This window comes from Artibeus jamaicensis, unplaced genomic scaffold (assembly GCF_021234435.1).
Source record: "Artibeus jamaicensis isolate MK-2021 breed Jamaican fruit bat unplaced genomic scaffold, CSHL_Jam_final contig_548, whole genome shotgun sequence".
NCBI classification, from domain to species: domain Eukaryota; kingdom Metazoa; phylum Chordata; class Mammalia; order Chiroptera; family Phyllostomidae; genus Artibeus; species Artibeus jamaicensis.
The window spans coordinates 17416388-17440068 of NW_026521883.1; positions in this window are offsets into that span (position 1 = coordinate 17416388).

The window sequence follows — 23681 nt, forward strand, 5'->3', positions numbered from 1 at the left end:
CCAAGTATGCAATTTTATATATAATGGGAAGTTTCCATCTTCCCCTGTGTCAGTTACTGGTTCTCACAAAGTAACCAGAAGCTGCTGCCTTTTTACAGTTTTTAACAAGTGAGCCCAGAATCCTCTGAAACTTTTTGAAAGATATTGAAATCAGAGTTTGTTTTTAAATTTTTAACTAAATAGGTATGGCATTTTAAAATGCTTAACACATTTAGATTATGACTTGAACCTAGAAAAATTTCCAAATATCAGTACTCAAAATATTCTTGCTGAAGTATGGCTTTAAAAAAAAACTGCTACTTTTTCTCATTCATTGATACAGCATTACTTTATCTTCAAAGGATAAATTAAGTGTGTACATAGTTCTTAAAAAATCTGCTTGGGAGCACTGATCATGAAAAAGATGAAGGACCATTCTCTGAATGAACTTGTCGCTACGTTTTGCAGCTCTCTTCAGTGCCTTGCTAGGAGCAAAACTCCACATCTACAAAAGTTTAATGTTTTAGTTCCAGCTCATTATCAGGTATTTTAAATGCTTTACTATATTTTAAATTTTTATTTTTTTAGACAATTAGCCACAGCATGACAGCCTTTAGTACTTTGGGCATTTTTTGGTTCCAACCTTTTTGCTGCAATTGCTTTCTTATACAGTAAAATAATATACTGTTAGCTTGGAATAAATGATTAGATGAAAACTGAATCTTAATTATATGTTCTTTCTGTATCTATATTTAGCAGTTATAGATCTGAAAGCACAACTCTACCAGTGGTCCTACTTGTGGGTTTTTTCAGAAGCCTTGTGTGATTCTAAATTATAGAATATATCTACTGTTGAAAGAGAGAGAGAGAGAGAGAGTGTGAATGTGTGTGTGTGTGTGTGTACTCTTTAATTTGGTGATTCACAAGAAAATAGTTCATCTGTTCTTTTATTCAACCGTATAAGAAACCTCCCATACTTTTTCAGAATTTCAGCAATGCATTATCTGCTGGAAATGCGTATCAGTCACTGTATTGTGTTCCGTGTACTATTTCAGCCACTTTTACTGCTTCATTCAGACAGACCAAGTGCTGCCTCACCAAAGCTATGCTCCTTTGGCTTGCACTGTGAAATGAGAAATGAGAAATCTCGAAAAAGGACTTCTGTGTTTTTTTTATAATTTATGAAATATTGCTGTATCTTGAATTAAATATCACATGCCTTGCTGTAATATTATAGAGATTTGTCTTCAGATTCTGGGTAATTATTCAGTGTGGTGATGGCATCATACATCATTAGCTATTATCTCAAGGCACAGTGTATACTTAGGAAAATGTTCTCTTGTAACAAGAGTGAATGTAGACGTAGATCTATATTTAAAATAATCTTGATAAATCTTAGTTTTTGGAGCCTACATTTGTCAGATGTGATTAGATTTGTGTTATTATTATTATTATTATTATTATTATTATTATTTTACCTCAAAGCTTACAAAGAGCTTATACTTAGAGATGGAAAAGTGTCAGCCCTGCTTTTATTTGTTGCTCACTTGTGCTTTCTTTCATTAGTTTTATATCCAAATTTAGTTTTTTTGGCAATTTAAAAAAGTTGTTTTTCTTTTCCTGAGGGTTTGTTTGGTCAAATCTTCACACCACAAGGTAAAAATTTATTTAACCAGCTCTACATAAAATGAAATATGTTGCATTATATTAAAAGTAAGCCCACGAGTGGGGATGCCTCTCTCACCCACTCTGTGTGGGGGAACTTCCCCTCCTACTTCAGGGAGGGCAATGCTGGATATGGCACATCCCACACACAGCTGGGGCGTAGACTCCTATTAAGTGGAACTTGGTTCTGTGTTCATTTTATACAAGTGTAACTATACCTGTATACATAAAAATTCTGATGTTTTATCATGTCCAGTGAATCGTCTGTTCATCCTTTAGGATGTGAGATAACCCAATTTTGGACATGGCTGGCCTAGACAACTTGGTGAGGGAGAGACCAACAGCACATACATTCAACTGCAGTGCGTCTGCTTCTGAGTTTTGAGGTTCCTAAGGCCATTTGGTTTGTCCCTCCCCTTCTTGCCTCCCTTCCTCCTATCCCTCCCTCCCTCCCTTCCTTCCTTCCTTCCCTCCATCCATCAATCATCTTTTCTTTTTAGGTAATAAACCTTTTTTATAGTCTTATTGTGATATAATTGGCATATAATAGCATATAAGTGTAAGGTATGCAACATAATGATTTGATATATGTAGATATTGTGAAGTGATCACCACAATAAATTCACATGCATCACCTCACATAGTTATGCTTTTTTGTGTATGATAAGAACTTTTAAGACCTACCCTGTTATCAACCTTCAAATATACAATGTAGTATTATTAACTGTAGTCACCACCATACTATGTACATTACATCCTCAGAATTTAAATTATGACTAGAAGTTTGTACCTTCTGACCACCTTCACCCATTACCCAAACCCTCACCTTCTGCCTCTGGCAATTACTAATCTGTTCTCTGTATGTTTGGTGTTTTCTTGAGTCCACATATAAGTGAGAGCATACAGCCTTTTAATGCACTTGTGTATTCCTCAAGGAACAGAGTCCTCTGAAGACAAATAACTACACATTTGTTCCAGTTTTGAGTATTCTCTGAAAGGGGGATGTGTGATTGTGATTTGTAGAAAACCTCTTACCCCAAAACCTGTCATTCTGGTTTTGACTTTATGGGAGATTCACTCCATGGCCTCAGCAGGAGGCAGGTGTCCCCCAATGCACAGGAATCATCCCCAACACAAAACCAAACTTATTTTTCTAAATCTATTGTCTTATCAATTTTCATACATGGATATTTTTCTTTATCTTACATTGTTTAGTCAGGATATGAAAACAAAGCCAGCTATAACTAATATAAAACCATATATATTTCCCACTTGGGTCTACCTACTCATCATGAGATTGAGTCTTCTCTCAAAATATTCTAGTAGCCTCTACACACTGAAGCATCATGGCTACTTGTAACCATTACTATTGTCACTATTTCCCGCTTTCTTAGCTCTAACGATAGCTACTCCTCCATACCACGGATGCCCTCCAGATGCACTGCCATCAGGCCTGAAATTGTTTCTCTGCTGTTTACCAGCCAAGGTGGTCTGTGCCCTACATCCAGAGAGCTGATATCTGAAATGTGGGCACTAAAGCTGCGGATACTCCACGCAGAGGGCTCTGCCTCTGTGGCTGTCCCCACCTGCTGGAGTCATTAGTGAGGCTGTAGAGCCTGATAAGGAGAGGGTAGGGCCCTGTTCATGTTAAGAGGCTTTGTATTCCACTTCCCCTGAGGACCATCGCAGTACAATGTCTGAACTGAAGTAGACAATGACAAAATATTTATTGATGAAAGAAATGAATCTATGATGAAACATTACTCCATAGGTTTTAATGGCCCCCGTGCTTCTATTTGTGAAATTTATCAAAATTGTAAGTAACTGATTTGTATGTAAATTGTTTACCTCCTGATTCTAAAATTACCCCTCTTCCAATCAAGCTTCAGGAGCCTAGACATCAAAGCCTATTGTACTAGTATCACCTTATTTATTTTCACACAGGCATTTCTTCTAATAAAACCCTTACACATTTAATCCTATTGCTGTATTTTCTTCTTAGTTCGTGATTAAAAACCATAGAGTTAGCAGAATCTTTCTTATCAATCTAGTTGACTGTATTTGATCAAGTGTGTGTGCCTCAGATTTTTCTTAGGCTGAAATTCCCCCTACCCCCACCCCATCAAGCCGCTGGGTCCTTATGTACTTATGTACATAAGTACATAAAATCCAGAAGTGCCTACTCCCAAATTTCTTCAGATGTGCCTAGGCACCCTACATGAATGGCCTGGTTATGTGCTAAGACCATAAACGTAAAAGCACAAACTTCTGTGAATACTAATGATACAGTGAAAATAGACATAATTTATCTTGTACCACTCTGAATGTAAAGGGATGAGTTACACAAAACCTGGGCTAAATGCTGGATGACATGATAGAACTAGAAGGTTAGAGAAATCACAGATTTAAACTTTTTCATAAATTATGAGCAGTAAGGCTGATGTGCTTTCTGTAACCCTTTGCATTTTCCCATCTACTGTTTTGAATAGACATAGGTAATTTTTTTTTTTAAGGAGAAAAGGGCAAGACAAGTGTGCTGTGTGAGCAGCAAAGTGACAAAACATTAGTGGCCAAAATGAGAATATATGGCAGAGCCAAGGGCAAAGTTATTATGATGGAAAAATCCCGAGTACTGAGGATTTGTACTGATAATTTTGTTCTGTGAATTAGAACTGTGTGGGATGGCTTTCTAATTTATATTAATTACTGGCTTGTAGTGGCCTACTAGAAGTATTTGCTGATGTCTTATAAATTGAATTTTGCCATTGGGACCTTATTTCAAAATAAAACTGTAGTATAATAAATTCCAGTTGGAATGGGTAAGTGAAGAATTTAGTCAAGGATCATCACAGAAAATCATGAGTGACAGAACATGGGAATTTAGACAAGGTGAACAATTAGCTTGCAAAACCGTCACTCACTGCCTGAAAATTAGAGTAACCTCAATGAGGCCGAATGATCCACAGTATAGTGCATTTCCAAAATTCTTCAGAAGTGCCCAGATAGGACAAGTGGCTTTCAATGTATTTGTTATTTTATGTGCTTTGATGGATATTCGACAAATGGTGAAAGCCTTGGACTGTGGGGAGACAGTCAGTCTCAGTAGAGATATTGGGAGGATATCCTCTTCAGCCCCAGGAGAAAAGGACTATGATGTTTTCTGAGCAGAAATAAACCTATCTGGGAGTGATCTGAAGGAACCCAGCCACACTGTCATTGCAAGAGCTTTGTGTTGCCACAATGTCACTAGTCACTTCCTAGATCTAGAAGGGAGCTCTAGCTGGTAAATACTATGTAGTTTCTTTGGGAAACCATAGCATCATGTCATGATTGGTGCATTTTAACAAGCTCTAAGTGAAGTAAAATGTGAGCACATAATAGGAGACATGGTGATGCCCAGGACCTGAACTCCAAGTACAAGAGCAGGACCAGAAGCTGAGAGGTGTGAATTATAAAAGGATATAATAACTGAGGAACACTAAGTTTTTGTTTGTTTTCTTGTTTTCTGTTAGCCTCCTGGGTAATTCCATTTTCTTTTAGTTCAGTCTAGGCCTTCATTCTTGGAAAGTCTGAATGATTGGATCAAGCCAATAGATACATGACCTTTTTGAAAGACCCACTTGTTTTTTAAGGCCATAAAGTCCCTACAAAATATTAATTTGGAAGTGAAAGCATTTTTTTCCCTGTTGTGTCTGATATGTACTGCTGTGGCTGTAAGAAACAGAGAACTTGCATATTGGTACTGGTACTTGGAGAGTCAAGAGAACAGTTTTTATTCAGAATCTGCCAGTAATCCAAATGGGTGGTTGCTTTTTCAAGATAGTAAAAGTGAGAGAAAAAAAATAAGAAAGAAGAAGGGAAAAAAAGGAAAGAAAAGAGAACACAGAGAAAATGAAATTAAAAAGAAAGGGAGAGGAGGGAGGAAACAAGATCATTTATTCCCTTTAACCCTTAAAAATTTAATTTGTCTTTTACCTTGGAGGACAATTTTTAGTCTTTCTCATAATAAGGATCTATGTTAAGAAGGTTTTTGTCTACTGAATGCACATAGTTTATGTGACACTATTTCTTTTTTTAATATATTTTATTAATTATGCCATTACAGTTCTATTTCCCCCCTTCATTCCCCTCCACCCTGCACACTATTTCTGTTGGGCTTTGAAATATTGAATATAAACTGGGGTCTATCATTTTTACTCTCAGAAACCTAGATGCTAACTTCTATGTTAATTTTGAGAAGCCTATTAACTGGGATGCCATATGCAGATGCCATAGCACCGCTGAAGAGTTCTGTGCATCTGACCGAGTAGCTTGTTGGCCTGTGGGCACTTCTCCACCCTATAGTTCATATGAATTTGCTGACTTGTCTTGTGGCAGGACCCTTCTGGTCCCCTTATCCAAGGAGGTCTGAGGCAGCCATTCTTTCTTCTTTCTCCCCTTTGATTCCCTGAGATCCTAATTATACTCTCTTACTCTTAGAAATTTTCTTTTTAGCATTCAGCATTGTGAAAGTAGGATTTAAAAATAGATAGCTATACTATTGTATTATATTCTAAGTAATTATTTTTGGTGAGCCATGAAAGGAAAATGAATATTTGACTCTTAAAACCACATTTTAGAGTTTTATAGTCTCTGAAACGCATGACCTATTCTAATTTATGTGGTCCATCGTGTGTCTACATGAGATTATTCAGGTGTAAAGTAGATGCTACTGCATTTTATCACAGGTCCCCGGAATAAAGAGAAAAATGGCCTGAAGTAATTTCCTTTAGGAAAACTATGAAGCCTTTTCTCTCTTTAAACTTATTTGATTTTGAAATAAATATTCCTCAACCTTCTTTTCCATGGTACAAAATAATGCCTTGTATTTAAAAAATCATTTGTGCTTACAAATTTCTTAGAGTAAGATAGTTTTATTACTTTATTTCAATATCAAATTGATTTTACTGGTGAAATTGATCTAATGTAACATTTAAATAAAATATAAAAATTTTTGGCGAAAATTCAGATTTTCCAAGTATTTTGATGTTTATCTTTTACAAAAAAGTTCTGTGCGATAAAAATAATTTTTAACCTATTTCATAATGTTACTTTTCCAATAATTACCTTGAAATTCAGAGGACTGCTAGTCCAGAGTTTTTTTGGTAGCTATAATGATAAAGTTGCAAAAAGAATTAAATATTCTTAAATCAGCTCTCTGTGGAATATTTTGATACAGTAATTTCCAGCTCAGCAAGTCTTCTTGCTGTCAATACCAAATGTTTCATGTTGGTCCAAGGAGTGATTAACTTGACTTTTATTAATCTGGTCACATGTAGTTCAAGAATAAAGCCAGATGCTGCAGAAATACCATTTCAAGTACAAAGTAAATACTTTTATAGGTGAAAAACTTCAGTGAAAATTCAGGGATATAGTAGGTGGTGATTGGTTAGTAGCCATAGTTCTCCATACAATTTTATAAAAAACAAATTGGTAATTCACATCACAAAAATAATGGAAAACAAATAGAAGTAGAACTTTGAGCAGAAAAGATAAGAAGAAAAGATAGATGCCTGCTTTCAGACAAAGTGAGTGTACCTGAGCGCCAGACACTTCAGTGTGTATATCAGTCATTCTGGAGATGCCAGATTTTATTCTCTTTCCTAATTACATTGTATAATTAATTAATTTATGAAAGAAATAAAAAACATCTTATTTCATTTACAAAGAAAAACAAACTTAATATTATCCCAATCCAAAATTTAAGGGCTCCTGTAGGTTTGGAATTATAGAGATGTAGGATTTTGAAAGATCTTATAGTAATCTGGCATGGCCATTTCACATTTGGGGAAACCAGCGGCCAGACAGCTGATTTGACTCTTCTGATTAAGTTGACATGAATCAAGAACAATTTGGTTCTGACTCTGACGACATTTTCTGTTTCAGTGACAGCTGTCCAAGTGCTCTATAGATTCCAGATCAAATCCCCCTCCTCATGAAATGTATGACAGCTACTGTGAATACAAGTACTAAATTACAAAGATCACAGCCACCATTTATTCTATGTCTTGTATTTACTACCCACTTGAAGATATAATTTAAAATTTTAACAACTTGTGAGCTGGTAGTTATTATGTGTAACATTTTCCTAATGAGAAAATTAAAGCATAGAAAGGCAAATTACCTTGTTCAAATTCACATACACAATAAACAGCTGAGCTAAGGCCTGGTCTGACTATTCCTAGTGGTCTCAGGGGGAGGAGTTAGGAGGAAGAGGAGATGTGAGTCTTTGTACAAATGTATAAAATATAACCTGGGTGAGAATTCACCTAGTGGAAGACCTAATGTGACTGAGATAAACACCAAACAGACAAAATGTGCTGTTTTTTTCATCTATATTTTTATGATCATTCTTTTTTATTATATTTTATTGATTATACTATTACAGCTATCCTGATTTTTTCCCCTTTGTGCCCCTCCACCCAGCAGCCCCCACTCCCTCAGGCAATCCCCCCACACCATTGTTCATGTCCATGGGTCATGCATATAAGTTCTTGGCTACTCCATATCCTATACTGTACATCCCTGTGGCTACTCTGTAATTACCTATTTGTACTTCTTAATCCCCTCACCTTTTCAACTATTCCCCACATACCCCTCCCATCTGGAAGCCATCAAAACACTCTGTGTATCCATGATTCTGTGTCTGTTCTTCTTGTTTGCTTAGTTTGTTTTTTGGATTCAGTGATTGTTAGATATGTATTTTTGCCATTATATTGTTCATAGTTTTGATCTTCTTTATCTTAAATAAGTCTCCTTAACATACAATAATGGTTTGGTGATGATGAACTCTTTTAGTTTGTTTTCTTGTCTGGGAAGCTCTTCATGTACCCTTCAATTCTAACTGATTGCTGGGTAAAGCAGTCTTGATTATAGGTCCTTGCTTTTCATGACTTTGAATATTTTTTGTCATTCCTTTCTATCCTGCAAAGTTTCTTTTGAGAAATCAGCTGATAGTCTTATGGGGACTCGCCTGTAGGTCTAAATTCTTTTCTCTTGCTGCTTTTAAGATTCTCTCTTTATCTTTAACCTTTGGCATTTTAATTATGATGTGTCTTGGAGTGGGATTTTTTGTATGCATCCTGATTGGGATTCTCTCTGCTTCCTGGACTTGCAGGTCTATTTCCTTCACCAAATTAAGAAAGTTTATTGTTTTCATTATTTTTTCAAACAAATTTCCAATTTCTTGCTGTTTCTTTTCTCCTTCTAGCACCCCTGTGATGTGAATGTTGGACCTCTTAAACTTTCCCAAAGGCTGCTTACATTATCCTCATTTTTTTGGATTCTTTTTCTTGTTCTGATTTTTTTTTTTTGCTTCCTTATGTACCAAATCATTGATTTGATTCTTGGCTTTATTCACATTCACTCTCTTCTGTTGTTTCCCTGTAAATTGTTCTTTATTTCGAATAGCATATTCTTTGTTTGTGACTGGATCTTTTTTATGCTATTGAGGTCTTCCTTAAATTCCTTAAGCATCCTTATAACCTGTGTTTTGAACTCTGTATTTGATAGCTTGTTTTCTACATTTTGTTTAGTTCTTTTTCTGGAGTTCTGTTCTTTCATTTGGGCCACGTTTCTTTGTCTCCTCATTTTGGCAGCCCCTCTGTGTTTGTTTCTATATGTTAGGTAGAGGTGGTATGACGCCCTGTCTGGGTAACATGGTCTAATGTAGTAGGTCTCTGGTAGGGTCCAGTAGCACAGCCTCTCCTATTACCCAAGCTGGGTACTCGAGGTGTGCCCTTTGTGTGGGCTGAATACCCGCCCCCTCTCCCCTTGTAGTTGAGCCTTGGTTGCTGTTGGCAGGTCAGTGGGAAGCATTTACCCAGATCTGTGAGTTGCAGGAATTGGCTGTGGCACTGACCACCAATCTCTGCCCTCTGTGATCTACCCTCAGTGATTTTCTTCCCCTTTATGAAACCTACTGCTCCCCTCCTTGTCATGATAAAGTTTGATAAGTAAAGCATGTATTTTTTGTCCAATAATTTTTTTTCTTTAATTAATACAACTTTATTCATTAAGTATGGTCTAACCTATATTCTCTAATTTTCTAGTTTTGTTTGTTCTGTATGTGTATGTAATCTCTGAAATAGGTAGAGAGACTTATAACATTAATTTTTCCCATAAAACCTTTGGGTTTTGTTCTTCAATTTAGTTTTCCTTAGATTTTTATTTTTCATGCTTTAAAATGTTCTCAAGTCATAGTAATTTGTTTCCTCTGTACATTATAATTCTTTGTGAAATTTCTCATCTTTTGGAAAGAGAAGTCATTGCCATTTCATGGTTAGAAAAGCAGTATTTTTCTCACAACCTATTTTTTTTGACCCATGCTTATTTTCAGTATTACTGGGTCACTTTGCTTTTGAGTAAACGTGTTCTATTTTTGAGTTAATATACATATTTGTCTTATTTGGGTCCCTGTATAGTTACTGCTGTTTTTCTTCTTTTTGAACTTTCCATACCCCAACAACAATACTTGTTATTCTCGATGGGAATATTTTGTACATATAAATCATTTTGGGGAGATTAGACATATAATAACTTCTAATCTAGGTATCATTTATTTATTATTTATTGTTAAAAACTCACACTGTGTGGAAAATGAGAAGTACCACCACAGCCTGGGATTCTGTGGGCAGGGTGTAAAGCATCTCGATGGCTTGCTGTGTTTGCCCATCGATGGGTAGCACTGCCTATGCACTAGAATAACAGGACATTTTTGGTGGAAAAGAGAAAAATCACATTGTCTATTAGTTTTCCTCCTTTGTGATTGTTTTAATCCTTCAAAGAATTAAGTCCTTCAAGGTTTTTTACAAATTTTTTTCTAGCTACCTTATCTGTTTCTTGATTTCTTCCACTGTTTTTGTAGAAGTCATCCTTCCTATGAATGATGCAGCTGAAATGGCCTGTTTTTCTCATGCTTTTAGAATTTTCTATTTCTTAATATTCTCTGCCAACTTTCTCTAATTTCTAATTAACTTTAAAGTCAGCTTTCTAGAGGTATAATTTACACATATAATAATTGTCTAATTTTGAGTGGACAACTTAACGTTTGACAAATATATAGTCATAGAACCAGCACAGCAATCATGATGAAAGAAAATCATTTCATCACTCACAAAAACTTCTCTCGTATTGCCAATATTTGATCGAGCCTTTTTTCCTTACTGAAGTATCGGTTCCTTTTTTCCTTTCACATCGATCTTCTCTCTTTCTTTTCCGAGTGATCTTTATCTTGCTTGTGAAAATAATGTGTTCTTTTTCCTCATCCCAATCCCATAAACTCCTTACCCTTTTTAATTCCTCCCATTTCTTTCTGAATACCCCTCTTGAGATTTTCGTTAGCATAGGACACTATCCTGCATTTATTTGGGAAAATTTTACCTACTGTTTTTTTCCTCCTGAAGTCAGAGCCCCAAACAACTATGCCCTCTCGCCTGTATTGTTCCATGGTCTTTACAACTTGAACAGTTTAATACTTTTCTAAAACACAACTTATATAAGATTTTGCCCCACATTTTCCAGCAACAAAGACAGTGGTAAAGTTGTTTTTTAAAAAGCTATGATGTTTTCATTTACTACATATTGTATTCAGTGCATTTTTAGATCCAAAAAACATGGGTTTTCTAATCCTTACATGAACATAGTGAAAAGCACCTGCTTAATCTCTCCTATTACCACAATTTTACTTCATCTTTGATTTCCTAGATTCAAAACCTGACAATTTTTCTCAAATTTTTTCTTACACAATAATGTTCTTATTGCCATTACAACAAACTTTTTATTCCAAGGAGAATGAAAAAAAATCTCCATGGCCCCTTTATTTCTATTGCTGTAGTTTCTAAAATTCTGTATGTGTTTATCACTGACCCAATGCTGTGTCAAAGATTTAATTTCTAAGCACATTCTTGGTGCTATGGTAAGACATTAGATATTAGAGGTAAACAGAAAGCAATTCAGATAACTTCTGGGTTGTGATCTATAAGGAAGCCTTAATACCTAGCTTCCTCAAGCTTCAATGTCTTTTTTTTTGTAAAATGCAATGATACCTTTCAGAACACTGAAATAATAAAAATTAGAGATACTATATGTACAGGTTGTTTATAAACACATACCCATATAGAGCTGATGTATATAAAACATCTAACATAGCATCCGGCCTATGGTATGTATTTAATGATCAGTATTATTACTTCCATAATTATAATTACTGAAATGGTTTAAATGCATTACTATTTTAAAAGTAACAATGATTACATAATATTATTTACCTAGTATCACAAGTAATTTTTCTCCTCTCCCAGAAGTTTTATTAAATTTCCTTTAACCTTGTTTCTGGTGTTATCCTCTTCACTAGAAATTCTAGGATTTAAAAAAACCAAAACAGGAAAACCAGATCTTTGCTTCAGATTTTCTTTTTTTTTTTTTACTGTTGTTTAAGTATAGTTGTCTCCATTTTCACCCCACCCCATCCTTGAACCTTCCTTCTTTGGCTTTGTCGCTGTGTCCTTTATACATGTTCCTTGATGGCCCTTTATTTCTCCCCATTGTCTACAGCCATACCACCCTGAACATGCCTGATCTCATCAGATTTTCTTTCCTGTGCCTCCCTTAACTTCTTTTTCCTCTTTCCTTTTTATTGTTTTACTTTGTTTCCAGTGTTTATCTGTATCCTCTTAGTGAGTTTCCATCTTTAAGTGACTCTGATCCCTTGCCTTTGACTAACTGGGTTCTGAGAGGCTGGGAGAGAGGGACGGACAGTGAGAGGTCTGAGCACAGCGCATCCTCACCAATTTGCACCAATTTTTCTATCTTGTTAAGGGAAAAAAATCGATAAGCCTCTCTTCCAGCGCTGAGGTCTCCTAGTCTTCCTCCTCTCATTGATCACATTGGCTTTTCTCAGGTAAAACTCCTTGGTGTAAAAAACTGACGCCCTACAAGAGTCAATATTACTGTCCTAAAAATTAGAAAATTAGAACCCACACGAGGTATTTGCAACTGGCAAATAAAACTGTCAAGCATATCTCAGTCCCAACTGATTGGATAATATTACAGGACATTTTTCTACCTGGCCTATAGATCTCTCTAATTCAATGTTTCTGAAACCTGGCTAAACCTGAGAATCGCCTAGGGAGATTTCAAACAATGCTAAATGCCTGAGATTCACCAGGATTGATTCAGAATTATTGAGGGTAGGGCTCAGGCATCTCTAGTTTTTAAAAACCCCTTACTTGATTCTGACAGACAGACAGGGTTGAGAAACATGCTGTAATGCGTTATCTAGTCTCCAAGCTCACTTCCATTTTAATATTCAATCTCAGTGGTTTTAGAATCAAAGAAGTAATTTTGCAAATATGTTTTTTGTAGAATTTTTCTTTAACAAAACAAGAAGTGGAGCAACTGTGGGATGAGTGTGTGGAGGTCTTTCTAACCTGGATCCCCCAGTCCTCAAGTCAGAACTCATAAGCCCACTCAGGGAACTGAGTGAAAACCTTCAGTCTAGCAAGTGTATAGCAGCACCAGGTATATATATAGTGAGTACATTACTGGGACAGCTAGGTCAACTGGGCAGAATCTGGACAGCAGCACTTCCTGGCCAATTACCTTCAGTAGTCAAGGGCTGTGCGAACATCCCCATTTTCTAGGTATATTATGAGGTGAAAAATATTGGTAAGCACTGGTCTATGAAATTGTCTTTCAGTCAGTTTTGTCACCATAGATATGGCTACAGATTTACGGCACAAGCACCACAGTAGCTTACAGTGCAATGAACAATTTTTAGTCTCTTTAAATTGTTTTGCAAATTTATGTGTTTGCTGCTTTTGCATTCTTTTACTTTCTTTCCAGTGCTTATCAGTAACACTTTTAGAAGAAGTATGTACTGCAATTAAAAAAATTAATCCACAGCTGGTTATAACAGGTGAAACTAAACCCATAAATCATTTTCCATCCCTGTTTCTCAGATTTCTCAGGGAGTACAAGCCTGTTTATATGTTTTTTTTTTTACAATAGAAATCTTTCTACCCAGAGTAGAATAGATTTTTGCTTCTGGCTTGCTGCCTGATTATTGCAGGAGATTCCCAGCAGGCACGCACACTCTGGGTCATTGATTCTCATCTCATTTCATGCATATATAATAAATTGCTGTTGAGTGTAGTTTGGGGGTATGTGTGAATTTCAGCTGTCATCTCTAGGACAGCTCACCTAGAATTAGATCCTGCCATTTCAAATGCTATTTGTCTTCATTAATCTTCACTCTTGCCCCATTTGTCCTATGCAGGTAATGTGACTTGAATAGCTTAACGGGTGTCTATGTGCAGGCAGGCTGGCTAGGACTGAAACACAGACAGAGCCTCTGAGCACTTACTCGTAAATCTAATAATATTGAATCTATTCTTTTTGTAGACTTGGTGTTGTTAATTTAGTTTTTCTTTTATATTATGTTTTTCATAATTTGGTATCAGGATTGCTACTGTCCTCTTTTATTTTTGTAGCACAAGAAGCATGACAGGCTCTTGAAATCTAAACTAGTCTAAAAATTTCTGTTTAACTCAACAGATATTTAATGAGTCTCAGCTATCTTCCGGGTGGTTGTTTTTCTAGATCAAAAGTGCTTTGAGGTCAGGAAGCAATGTCTTAATCTCCTTCATATTTCAACTCTAACACAGTGAATGATACATAGGAGGCCCTTGGGTAAAATTTAATGATAAACTGATGAACTGGGGAATATAAAACAAGTACATATTAATTGCACTTAAGGAGTAGAAAAATTCCTTTGCAAAGCAGATAATCCCCTGAACTCAAAGCTTTACATATATTGTCTATTTTAATGCTCTTAATGGTGTTATGAGATAGGCATCATTATCTTCATTTAAGGTGGATAGCGAGACTTAGAGGGGAAGAAATTTATGCAGGTCACATATAGATAAAGTTCATACAGAAAGGCAGAGTCAATGTTTGGTTCTTTAACTTACTGGCTTTTAGATGAATATGTTGATATCCTAGTGATCTCTGAAGGAAACTGATAATTTTGATTTAAAAAATATCACTATTCATAAATTTTAATTAATATATTTGTTGTTTCAATCAACCATAGTCATTATTCTTTTTGATGCTTAATTTTTGTACTTTCAGCCACAGTATTTCTGCAAACAGCTTTGGTGTCCTTTTGATACTAGCCCAGTGAGAACGCTGATATTTTTCTTTCTTTCTTGTACAAAAATATGCACCAGGTTCAATTTGTATAGTTCCTAAGACCTGGAATTACCTATTTCTCCAAGGAACCCTGGTTGTTGTTGTTTGGTTTTTGGATATCATTATTTGGGCAGTCGTGATGTTTAGCTACTGGATTTTCGTTACTTCTTAGCTATTTCAATGGGAAGAACTAGAAAATACATTTTTTTTTAAGAAAGAAGGAAAGTATGAGTTAGTATTGATAAAAAATTCAGGATTAAAGAATGCAGGTTTACTTCATTAATAATGTTTGTATTTTTCTCTTTCAACTGAATATCTTAGTTCCTAATAATATTAGTATAATTAATTTATTCCCTTATATTTCATTGTATGTATAATAATTGCAAAATAACTCTATTACTAATAATAGGCACACTGTTCCTATACCTTGTTTTTCACCTAACTATATCCTGAAGATTACTCCATATCTGTATATGGAGATAGTTCTCATTGTCTTTTACATAATTTACAGTATTTTAATTTTTTTCAAACTACATTAAATTTGCAATCATAGTAAAAAACAAAACAAAAAACCCTTATATTCTATTATTACCTTCACATAGATGTCTTGATTATTGATATCGTACCATTATGTTTCATCACCCATGTTTCCTTTCTCTTTTTACATGCATTTGTACATGTATATACTATACATTTTATGCTTATTATCATTTTCTTTATTGAACCACTTGAGAGCAGATTGCAGGCACGATGACTAATCAACCCTAAATAGTCCAGTTTACTTCTCCTTTCACCTCATGAGGATAATACAATTGTCCCAAGAGGAAATCGGCATTAACACACTGCCACCCTCCAACTCACCAACCCTATTTACATCACTCCAACTATCCCAACAATGTACCTTGTTTTCTGTCTGATCTTGGATCCAATCCAGCCTTATGTACAGACTTTAGTTGTGATGTTTCTTAAATATCTTTTGAACTGTTTCTTGCTCCTTTTTCCTGACTCATAAATTTTATAAATTACAGGCCTCTCAATTGATTAGATGTCATTCAACCTAGGTTTTTTTTTTCATTGTGTCCTCATGACCATTCTTAGGTCATGCAGTCTTGGCAGGAATGTAAGAGTCATGCTGTGTTCTTCTCAGCTCTATCAGGCCAATAGATACTTTCTTGTCTATGTAGTCAGATTTTTCATTCTTTTCATTAATTTTGTCTATATTGTTGTTTCCTAGTGCAAAAATCTTTGTCTACACATAGGTATTAGAAAAATTCACCTGTGTTTATTTTAGTATTTGTAACATTCTATTTTTATTTTTTAAAAAGATTTTATTTATTTATTTTAAAGAAGAGAAGGGAGGGAAAAAGAGAGGGAGAGAAACATCAATGTGTGGTTGCCACTCATGCACCTCCCACTGGGGACCTGGCCCACTACCCAGGCATGTGCCCTGACTGGGAATCAAATCGGTGACCCTTTGATTTGCAGGCTGGCACTAAATCAACTGAGCCACACCAGCCAGGGCATAACACTTTATTTTAGATTAAAATCCCTGACATATTTGGAATTTATTCTTATGTATAGTATAAACTGTGGATCTAAGTTTACTTTTGTCCAAATACTAACCTGTTGCCCCAGCTTCGTTTATTTAAAAGTCTGCCTTTCTTTCAGTGATATGAGAAGACTCCTTCATTATATTATTTTATTATATACTATTATATACTAAAATCATATGTTTGTTGAAATTTTTCTTTGTGCTTGATATGCCATCTACTAATAGGTAAATATTAAAAATCTCCAGTTATGCTAGTATTTTCATTTACTTGTTATTCTGTTTCTTTTTTTAAAAAGCTGTATTATTAGAACGCAGCTTTAAAATTGTTATAATTTTCTGGTTTGTTAAAGTTTTTTATAATTATCTAATAAACCTTTCGATGGGTAATAACGCCTTTTACTTTAAAGTATGTATGCACTAATATTAACATAGGTTTGTAAGCTTGTTTTTATAGTATTTGCCTGGTGTGCTTTTATCCATACTTTTATTGTTACTCGTTTATGTAGTTATATTTTAGGTGTGTGGCTAGATGATTTTTAAAAATCTAGTCTGATAATTACTGTCTTTTTAAAGTATATTTTATTGATTATGCTATTATAGTTGTCCCAATTTTTTCTTCCCTTTTATGTTTCTCTACCCTGTACTCACCACCTCCAGCATTCCCCTGCTCCACTCCCACCCTCCTTAGTTCATGTCCTTGGGTCGTACATATAAGTTCTTTGGCTTCTCCACTTTCTATACTGTTCTTAACTTCCTGTCTATTTTGTGCCTATCAGTTATGCTTCTTTTCTCCCCCTCCACCTCCCCGCTGATAACCCTCCATGTCATCTCCATTTCTGTGATTCTGTTCCTGTTCTAGTTGTTTGCTTAGTTTGTTTTCATTTTTGTTTAGGTTCAGTTCTTAATAGTTGTGAGTTTGTTTTCATTTTACTGTTCATAGTTTTGATCTTCTTGTATTTCTTAGATAAGTCCCTTTAACGTTTCATATAATAAAGGCTTGGTGATGATGAACTCCTTTAACTTGATCTTATCCGGGAAGCACTTTATCTGCCCTTCCATTCTAAATGATAGCTTTGCTGCACAGAGTAATAATCTTGGATGTAAGCACTTGCCTTTCATATCTTTGAATACTTCTTTCCAGCCCTTCTTGCCTGCAAGGTTTCTTTTGAGAAATCAGCCGATAGTCTTATGGGCACTTCTTTGTATGTAACTGTCTCATTTTCTATTGATGCTTTTAAGATTTTCTCCTTATCTTTAATCTTGGGTAACTTAGTTATGATGTGTGTTTCTTCTTGGATCCAATTTCTTTCTCTGAGCTTCCTGGACTTCCTGGAAGTCTATTTCCTTCACCAGATTAGGGAAAGTTTTCTTCATTATTTGTTCAAATAAGTTTTCAATTTCTTGCTCTTCATTTTTCTCCTTCTGGTACCCCTATGACTCAGATGTTGAAGTATTTAAAGTTGTCTCAGAGGTTCCTCAGCCTCTCCTCACTTTTTTGAATTCTTGTTTCTTTATCCTGTTCTGGTTGGATGTTTATTTCTTCCTTTTGTTCCAAATTTTTTATTTGAGTCCTGGTTTCCTTCCCTGTGCTGTTGGTTCCCTATATATTTTTCTTTATTTCATTTTATATAAGCTCCATTTTGCAGACCAAACTCAATTATTTCTTGAGCATCCTGAGGATCAGTGTTTTATTTTATTTAGTTATTTTTCAAGTACAGTTTTTTGTCTATTTCTTCCATCCCAGCCCCCCACAGCCCCATGCTCCCCACCTCCCTCCCATTTCCACCCCTCTTAGTTCTCATCCTTGTGTCCTTCATATTTGTTCCTCCAAATCCCTCCCCCTTTTCCCCCTTAAATTCCCTTCCCTCTCCCCTCTGGTCACTGTCCCCTTGTAGGATCAGTGTTTTGAACTCTGTATCTGATAGGTTGCTTATCTCCTTGCTGTTTAGCTCTCTTTCTGGAGTTTTGATCCGTTTTTTCATTTGGGCCATATTTCTTTGTCTCGGTGCATCAGTCTGGATGAATATTTCTTTAACTTCTTGAAATGCTATCAACTCAGGAGCACTTAAAATTAATTTATTAAAAGTAAGAACACTCACAAGAATGAAACATAGTAGCACTTTTTTTTTTCATGTAGGTGGTAAAAGTTCATCTAACCTTGCATGAGAGCTTGCCTTGGATAATGATTTGGGAGCCATTTTCTCCCTTCTACCCAGAGTCCAGGCGAAGTCAAAAAATTTCTCTGTCTCCTTCTGTTGTAGATTTTCCTAACTGCCTTCCCTACTACTGAGTGCATATCCCCTTCAGAATTTGGGTTTATGAAAGGGAGCCTATCAAATCTTGAACAGACACAAGGCTTATTCTTTTCCTCTTGTGTAGTCATGAAAACTCAAGATCCTGTGTTACTTTAAATTAGACTTTCCTCTGAGCACCCAGTCCCAGGTTGAATCATCTAATTGTTTCCCCTGAAATATCTCACAAATATTTGAAACTGAGTGTGTCTTAAACTGAAATTTGCTTTGCTCTCTCACCCTGGACTGTCCTGTCCTGTCCTGCCAGTCTCCATCTCAGTTACTGACACTGCCGTATATCCAGTTACTGGAGCTGGCAACTGAGAATTAATCTTGCCCTTCTCCATTTCCATTTCTGCATCCAACCCATCAGCCAGTTGTATTGATTTTCCATCCAAGTATATCTCAAATCTAACTCTCTGCATCACTCGAGACAAAAATCATCATCATTTTCCATAGACTATTTTAATAGCCCCCTGATGGGTCTTCTGGTGAGCCCACCTAGTCTATCTATTCCACACATACAGCACACAGAGATATTTCAAAAAATCTGATCATGTTACTCCTTTTCAGTGATTTACCATCATAACAAAATAAAACAGGTCATCAAAGAACATGTGTAAAGGACCCATGGACAAAGCCAAAGGGGTGTGGGATTAAGGGCGGGAGGTGGAGTTGGCTGGGGTGGAGGGAAAAATGAAGACACCTGTACTTGAACAATAAGAAAAAAATTTTTGTTGAAAGAAGTTTACCACAGCCTTATATTAAAAAAACTAAAACCTGTTAACATTTAAATGTTCATCTTTTGTAAATATATAAATGCATTATAGTATGAATAAAAGGAGCCTATTATATTGACTTAAAGAATTAAAACCTAATTTCTATACCTACATAGCTCTATGATTACCAGTCTCCTGTATTCTCCTATAAACCAAACTCCCTTTTTTATAAACTCCAAAAAATAGACTTTTCCTGCATGTTGTCTTGAGTGCTTTCCTCACAACTCTTCCTATTAGCAAAAACTACCCCAAACAGCTGTGCTAGAAAGACTCTATGTCCCTAGTATTTCAGCTTATGTGTTAGATCTATGAAGTTTTCTTCTCTGATCATTTTATCTAAATTATATTTAGGTCTCTCCTTCTGACTTAACTGTTTATTCTTTTTCATTAATCTTGTTTTTTTTTTTTTGTAGTACTTACATTTTGAAGTTATATGTTTGGAGAGTTTACTTTTTAATTTAAAAATTATTTTAAGCTGTCTTACTCCTCAATAGACTGTTAAAACCACAAGGTCAAAGATTACTGTGTTTTGTTCGCTTGTGTTCTCAGTATCTAGGATTGTGTCTGGTACATAGTAGGTGCTCAATAAATATTTCTTAAAGAAATTATTATGACTTCAGATTTCTCTGAGTTTTCCTAGACCTTTTTTTAGAAGGATACAGCTTGTGTATTTAATTCAGAATTCATTGCTATGGATTTGAGTCCTATTTCTGTCACTAGCAGCATATCAGATTCCCAACTTTGTCTGTAAATAACAGGCTTGGGTTCTCCATGTGCTAGGATTATTCTCCCATTAAACATTGTTTGTAGGGCTTTGGGGTACCACAAAGAGAGAAAAAATTAAAGTATCTTGTTTTTTTGTCTACATGACCCCTACCACATAGTGGGAATCAGACTATGTCTTGATCGATCTAAGCCTGTCTTAGAAAGGAGAAATTCCATGACTATTTTGTAAGTTCAGTAATATAGTCTTTCTTGTTTCTCATTTGGGTCCCTTTTCTATTTTCATTTAAACCCAGATAAGGAAGGGTAGGAAAAAGGATCCTGTCTGTTTTTTGCTAGAGGCTTGTCTTCTTTGATATTCTATGATTTATGACTTAACTCAGCAGGTCACAAAGAGAATAAAGTGTATTTATGCCAGGCATCAAAAATCCTAACTTACTTGTACTTTACATGTCATGTAGGGCATTGTTCTGTCCATACCTCTGTTCACAGAGTGCTGTAATTGGCTCCAGGGAAGGCTGGTCACCATGGTATTTGGTAGTAATTAACAGACACTACTGAAAACCTGTCAGCAAATATATGCCCTTTCAACTCTCTAACACTTTGAAGATATAAAATCAAATACCAAGTAGAGACTGGGCCAAGGGTCAATTTAAAGTTTTTTCTGTTTGAGTACACTCTCATTTTATTTTAATACTTGAATTCATAATTAATATTTGGACTTTTCAGTAAGAGGCCTTTAAAATTTTTAATTGTTGATACATCTTTAACTGTGAGAGAGATGGCTTTCGATCCAAAATTCTTTTATTCTACTTTAAGATATACATATCGATTTTTGCTAAAAACTGATTTTTAAAAATTCTTTAGAATATAAGTTAGGGAATAACCAATTTGTTTATAGGCTGACTGACTTGTCAGTTAAACTTTTTAGAAACAAGTCAAATTAATGACTTATTATTAATAATTATAGAACAGCCCTAGCCTGGTAGTTCAGTTGGTGAGAGTGTTGTTCTGATATGCCAAGGTTGCAGGTTCCACACATACAAGAGTCAACTAATGAATGCATAAATAAATGGATCAACAAATCAATGTTTCTCTCTCTCTCTCTCCTTCTCTCTCCCTGCCCTCTCCCTTTCCCACTCTCTCTAATATCAATAAGTAAAAAAAATTTTTTAAAGAATTATAGAAAAATATAGGGTACTGTGTTATAGAGTGTAGCAATACATATTTATATTGCATTATGGTAAAAATATAATTGAGGTAAAAAAACCTTACATTTGAATGACATTTCTAATATTTATTTGCTAAGTGATCTTGAGATACCTAAGTGATACATTATCCCTTCCAAAATTTCTAGAGACCTTCCTATTTTATTTTTCCCTGAAAACAAGTACTGACTGCTTTTTGCCCAGGACCAATAATTATAATAGTCATATGCTTCCGGGTTAAGGAATAGGTTTTTATCATTCCTTTCATTGTTTGAAATACTTTGTTAAATGCAGTTCAAGTACTTCTGTTAATTTGGAGAAATATTTCCCAAATATATATTGAATCTGTTAGAGTTCCATCCATAAATTGACCTTTCAAAGGGGCATTATGAATGGGAACAGGGGTAGAAAACTCCAATTTATACCAAAAATAAACATTTTAGTGAAATCAACACTAATTTGCTTTTACTTAGTGAAAGCAGCAGAGCATGGCCCTTGGTAGTTAAAGCTGGGCTGTGAATTCCAGCCCTGCCATTTGTTGGTTTACTTATTTGTTTTAGATGAACTTTAGGATACTGTAGGATCATACCAGTGTAGTCTATAAACTTAACAATGTTGCAGGGAAATGAAGCAACCAGACACTGAGGGTTTCTGGATTACGAGGGTTTATTAACGTGTACAGACCCATAAGAGTAGGTCTCCAAATTCTGAGCCCCGAACAAAGGATTCTTGGGGTTTACATAGCCTTCGAAGTAGTAAAGCAAGATACAGAAGTAGGAATGCGGAAGTCAGTCCTAGCTATGAGGCGAAAGTAAAGTACAAAGGCTAAATTAGAAGGTCAGTTTTTAACAGCAGGGGTGTTAATCTCAGTCCTAGCTAATGCACCATTGTTTACTTATCCCAGACAGCCCCATCATTCTCCCCAGGGCGCCTGGGGCCTGGGCAAATAAAGGTTAAACAAAGGTTCTTCAAAACTTCCCATATCAACAAGACCATGGTTGTCAATGGCTGCTCTGTTATTTTGCTCACACATTAGGTCCTGAGATTTCTGAGAATCTCAGGGCTAATTAACAGTAGCTGAAACCAGTAGTTTCTTATTATCATTGTAAATAGTCCTGCTCTTAAATTATCATTTCAATTTAACTCCATTTTGAAGTCCATGCTTGTTCTGCAAAGGTTTGGTCAGATACCGGAAGGCTGAGTTTTCTTGTACTTAAGCAGTGTTTCTTACTAAAAGGAAATGCATTGAGAGAAACACGGTACTTTTGGCATCATCTCTCTGCACACTAACACCCTCTTGGCTGTCCTTTGCAGTTGAGTGGCTGCCAACTGTGTGGGACATCCCTGGTAAGGAATCATTGTATCTAAACTGGCCAAAGAAAACCCAAGAAATCCCTTGAAAAGAGACGTGAAAAATTCAGTTCTCTCATGAGCTCATGCCTTTTATGGAGTTCAAGAATCATGAAAAGTTAACTTAAAGCTTTGCCATAAAGACAGAATAACAATGCCTAATATTTGGCTGGTGTGTTACCACCTCTGTGCATAGTTACATTCTATGCGTGTGGCTAATCCAGTCCTGTGAGACTAAGAGATTGGTGCTTTGATAGTTTGCTGGGCAAATATTGGGGGGTGGGAATACGGGCATCAGAATCAGATTAACCTGCATTCTAATCCAGTGGGGTCTACCACTGACTAAATGCTTGACTTTGCTTCTCAGAGTCTCTCTCAGTTGATGAAGGACGATAATGCTGTTTATTTGATATATCTGTCATGAGATTTCCCAAGTTCTATCTTTGCTGTAGTTTGCAAAGTAATCAGAGACAATCTTCCATCCCAACAAATTGTCGAAGGAAATCAGAGAACCTTTGCTAGAGATAAATGAGAGATTTATTTAAGGGTTTTAGAGTCTGCAGACTGAAAACACAGCTAGACAAAAAACCAGAAGTGTTCCAAAGAAAAAAGAAACCTTGAGCTCTTATGGTAAAAAGTGCATTCCTGAGAACAATCAGTCCTGCATTCTCAGCCCTTTGATGGGTCCAGGATGATTATCAGTCAGATGTTAGGCAGTCAGGTGGTCTGGAAGATGGGCACTGGAAGGTGGTCACTTCTAGGGCTCTGGATAATGGATAGCAGGTAGATGTATCGGGGCAATCGGTTAGCCTGGATACATGAATCCTTCAGGGGATAGAGAGTTACCACATCAGTAAACCCAGGTACTGATGCTAGACTGGAAAGTTTAAAAAGATATTTACAT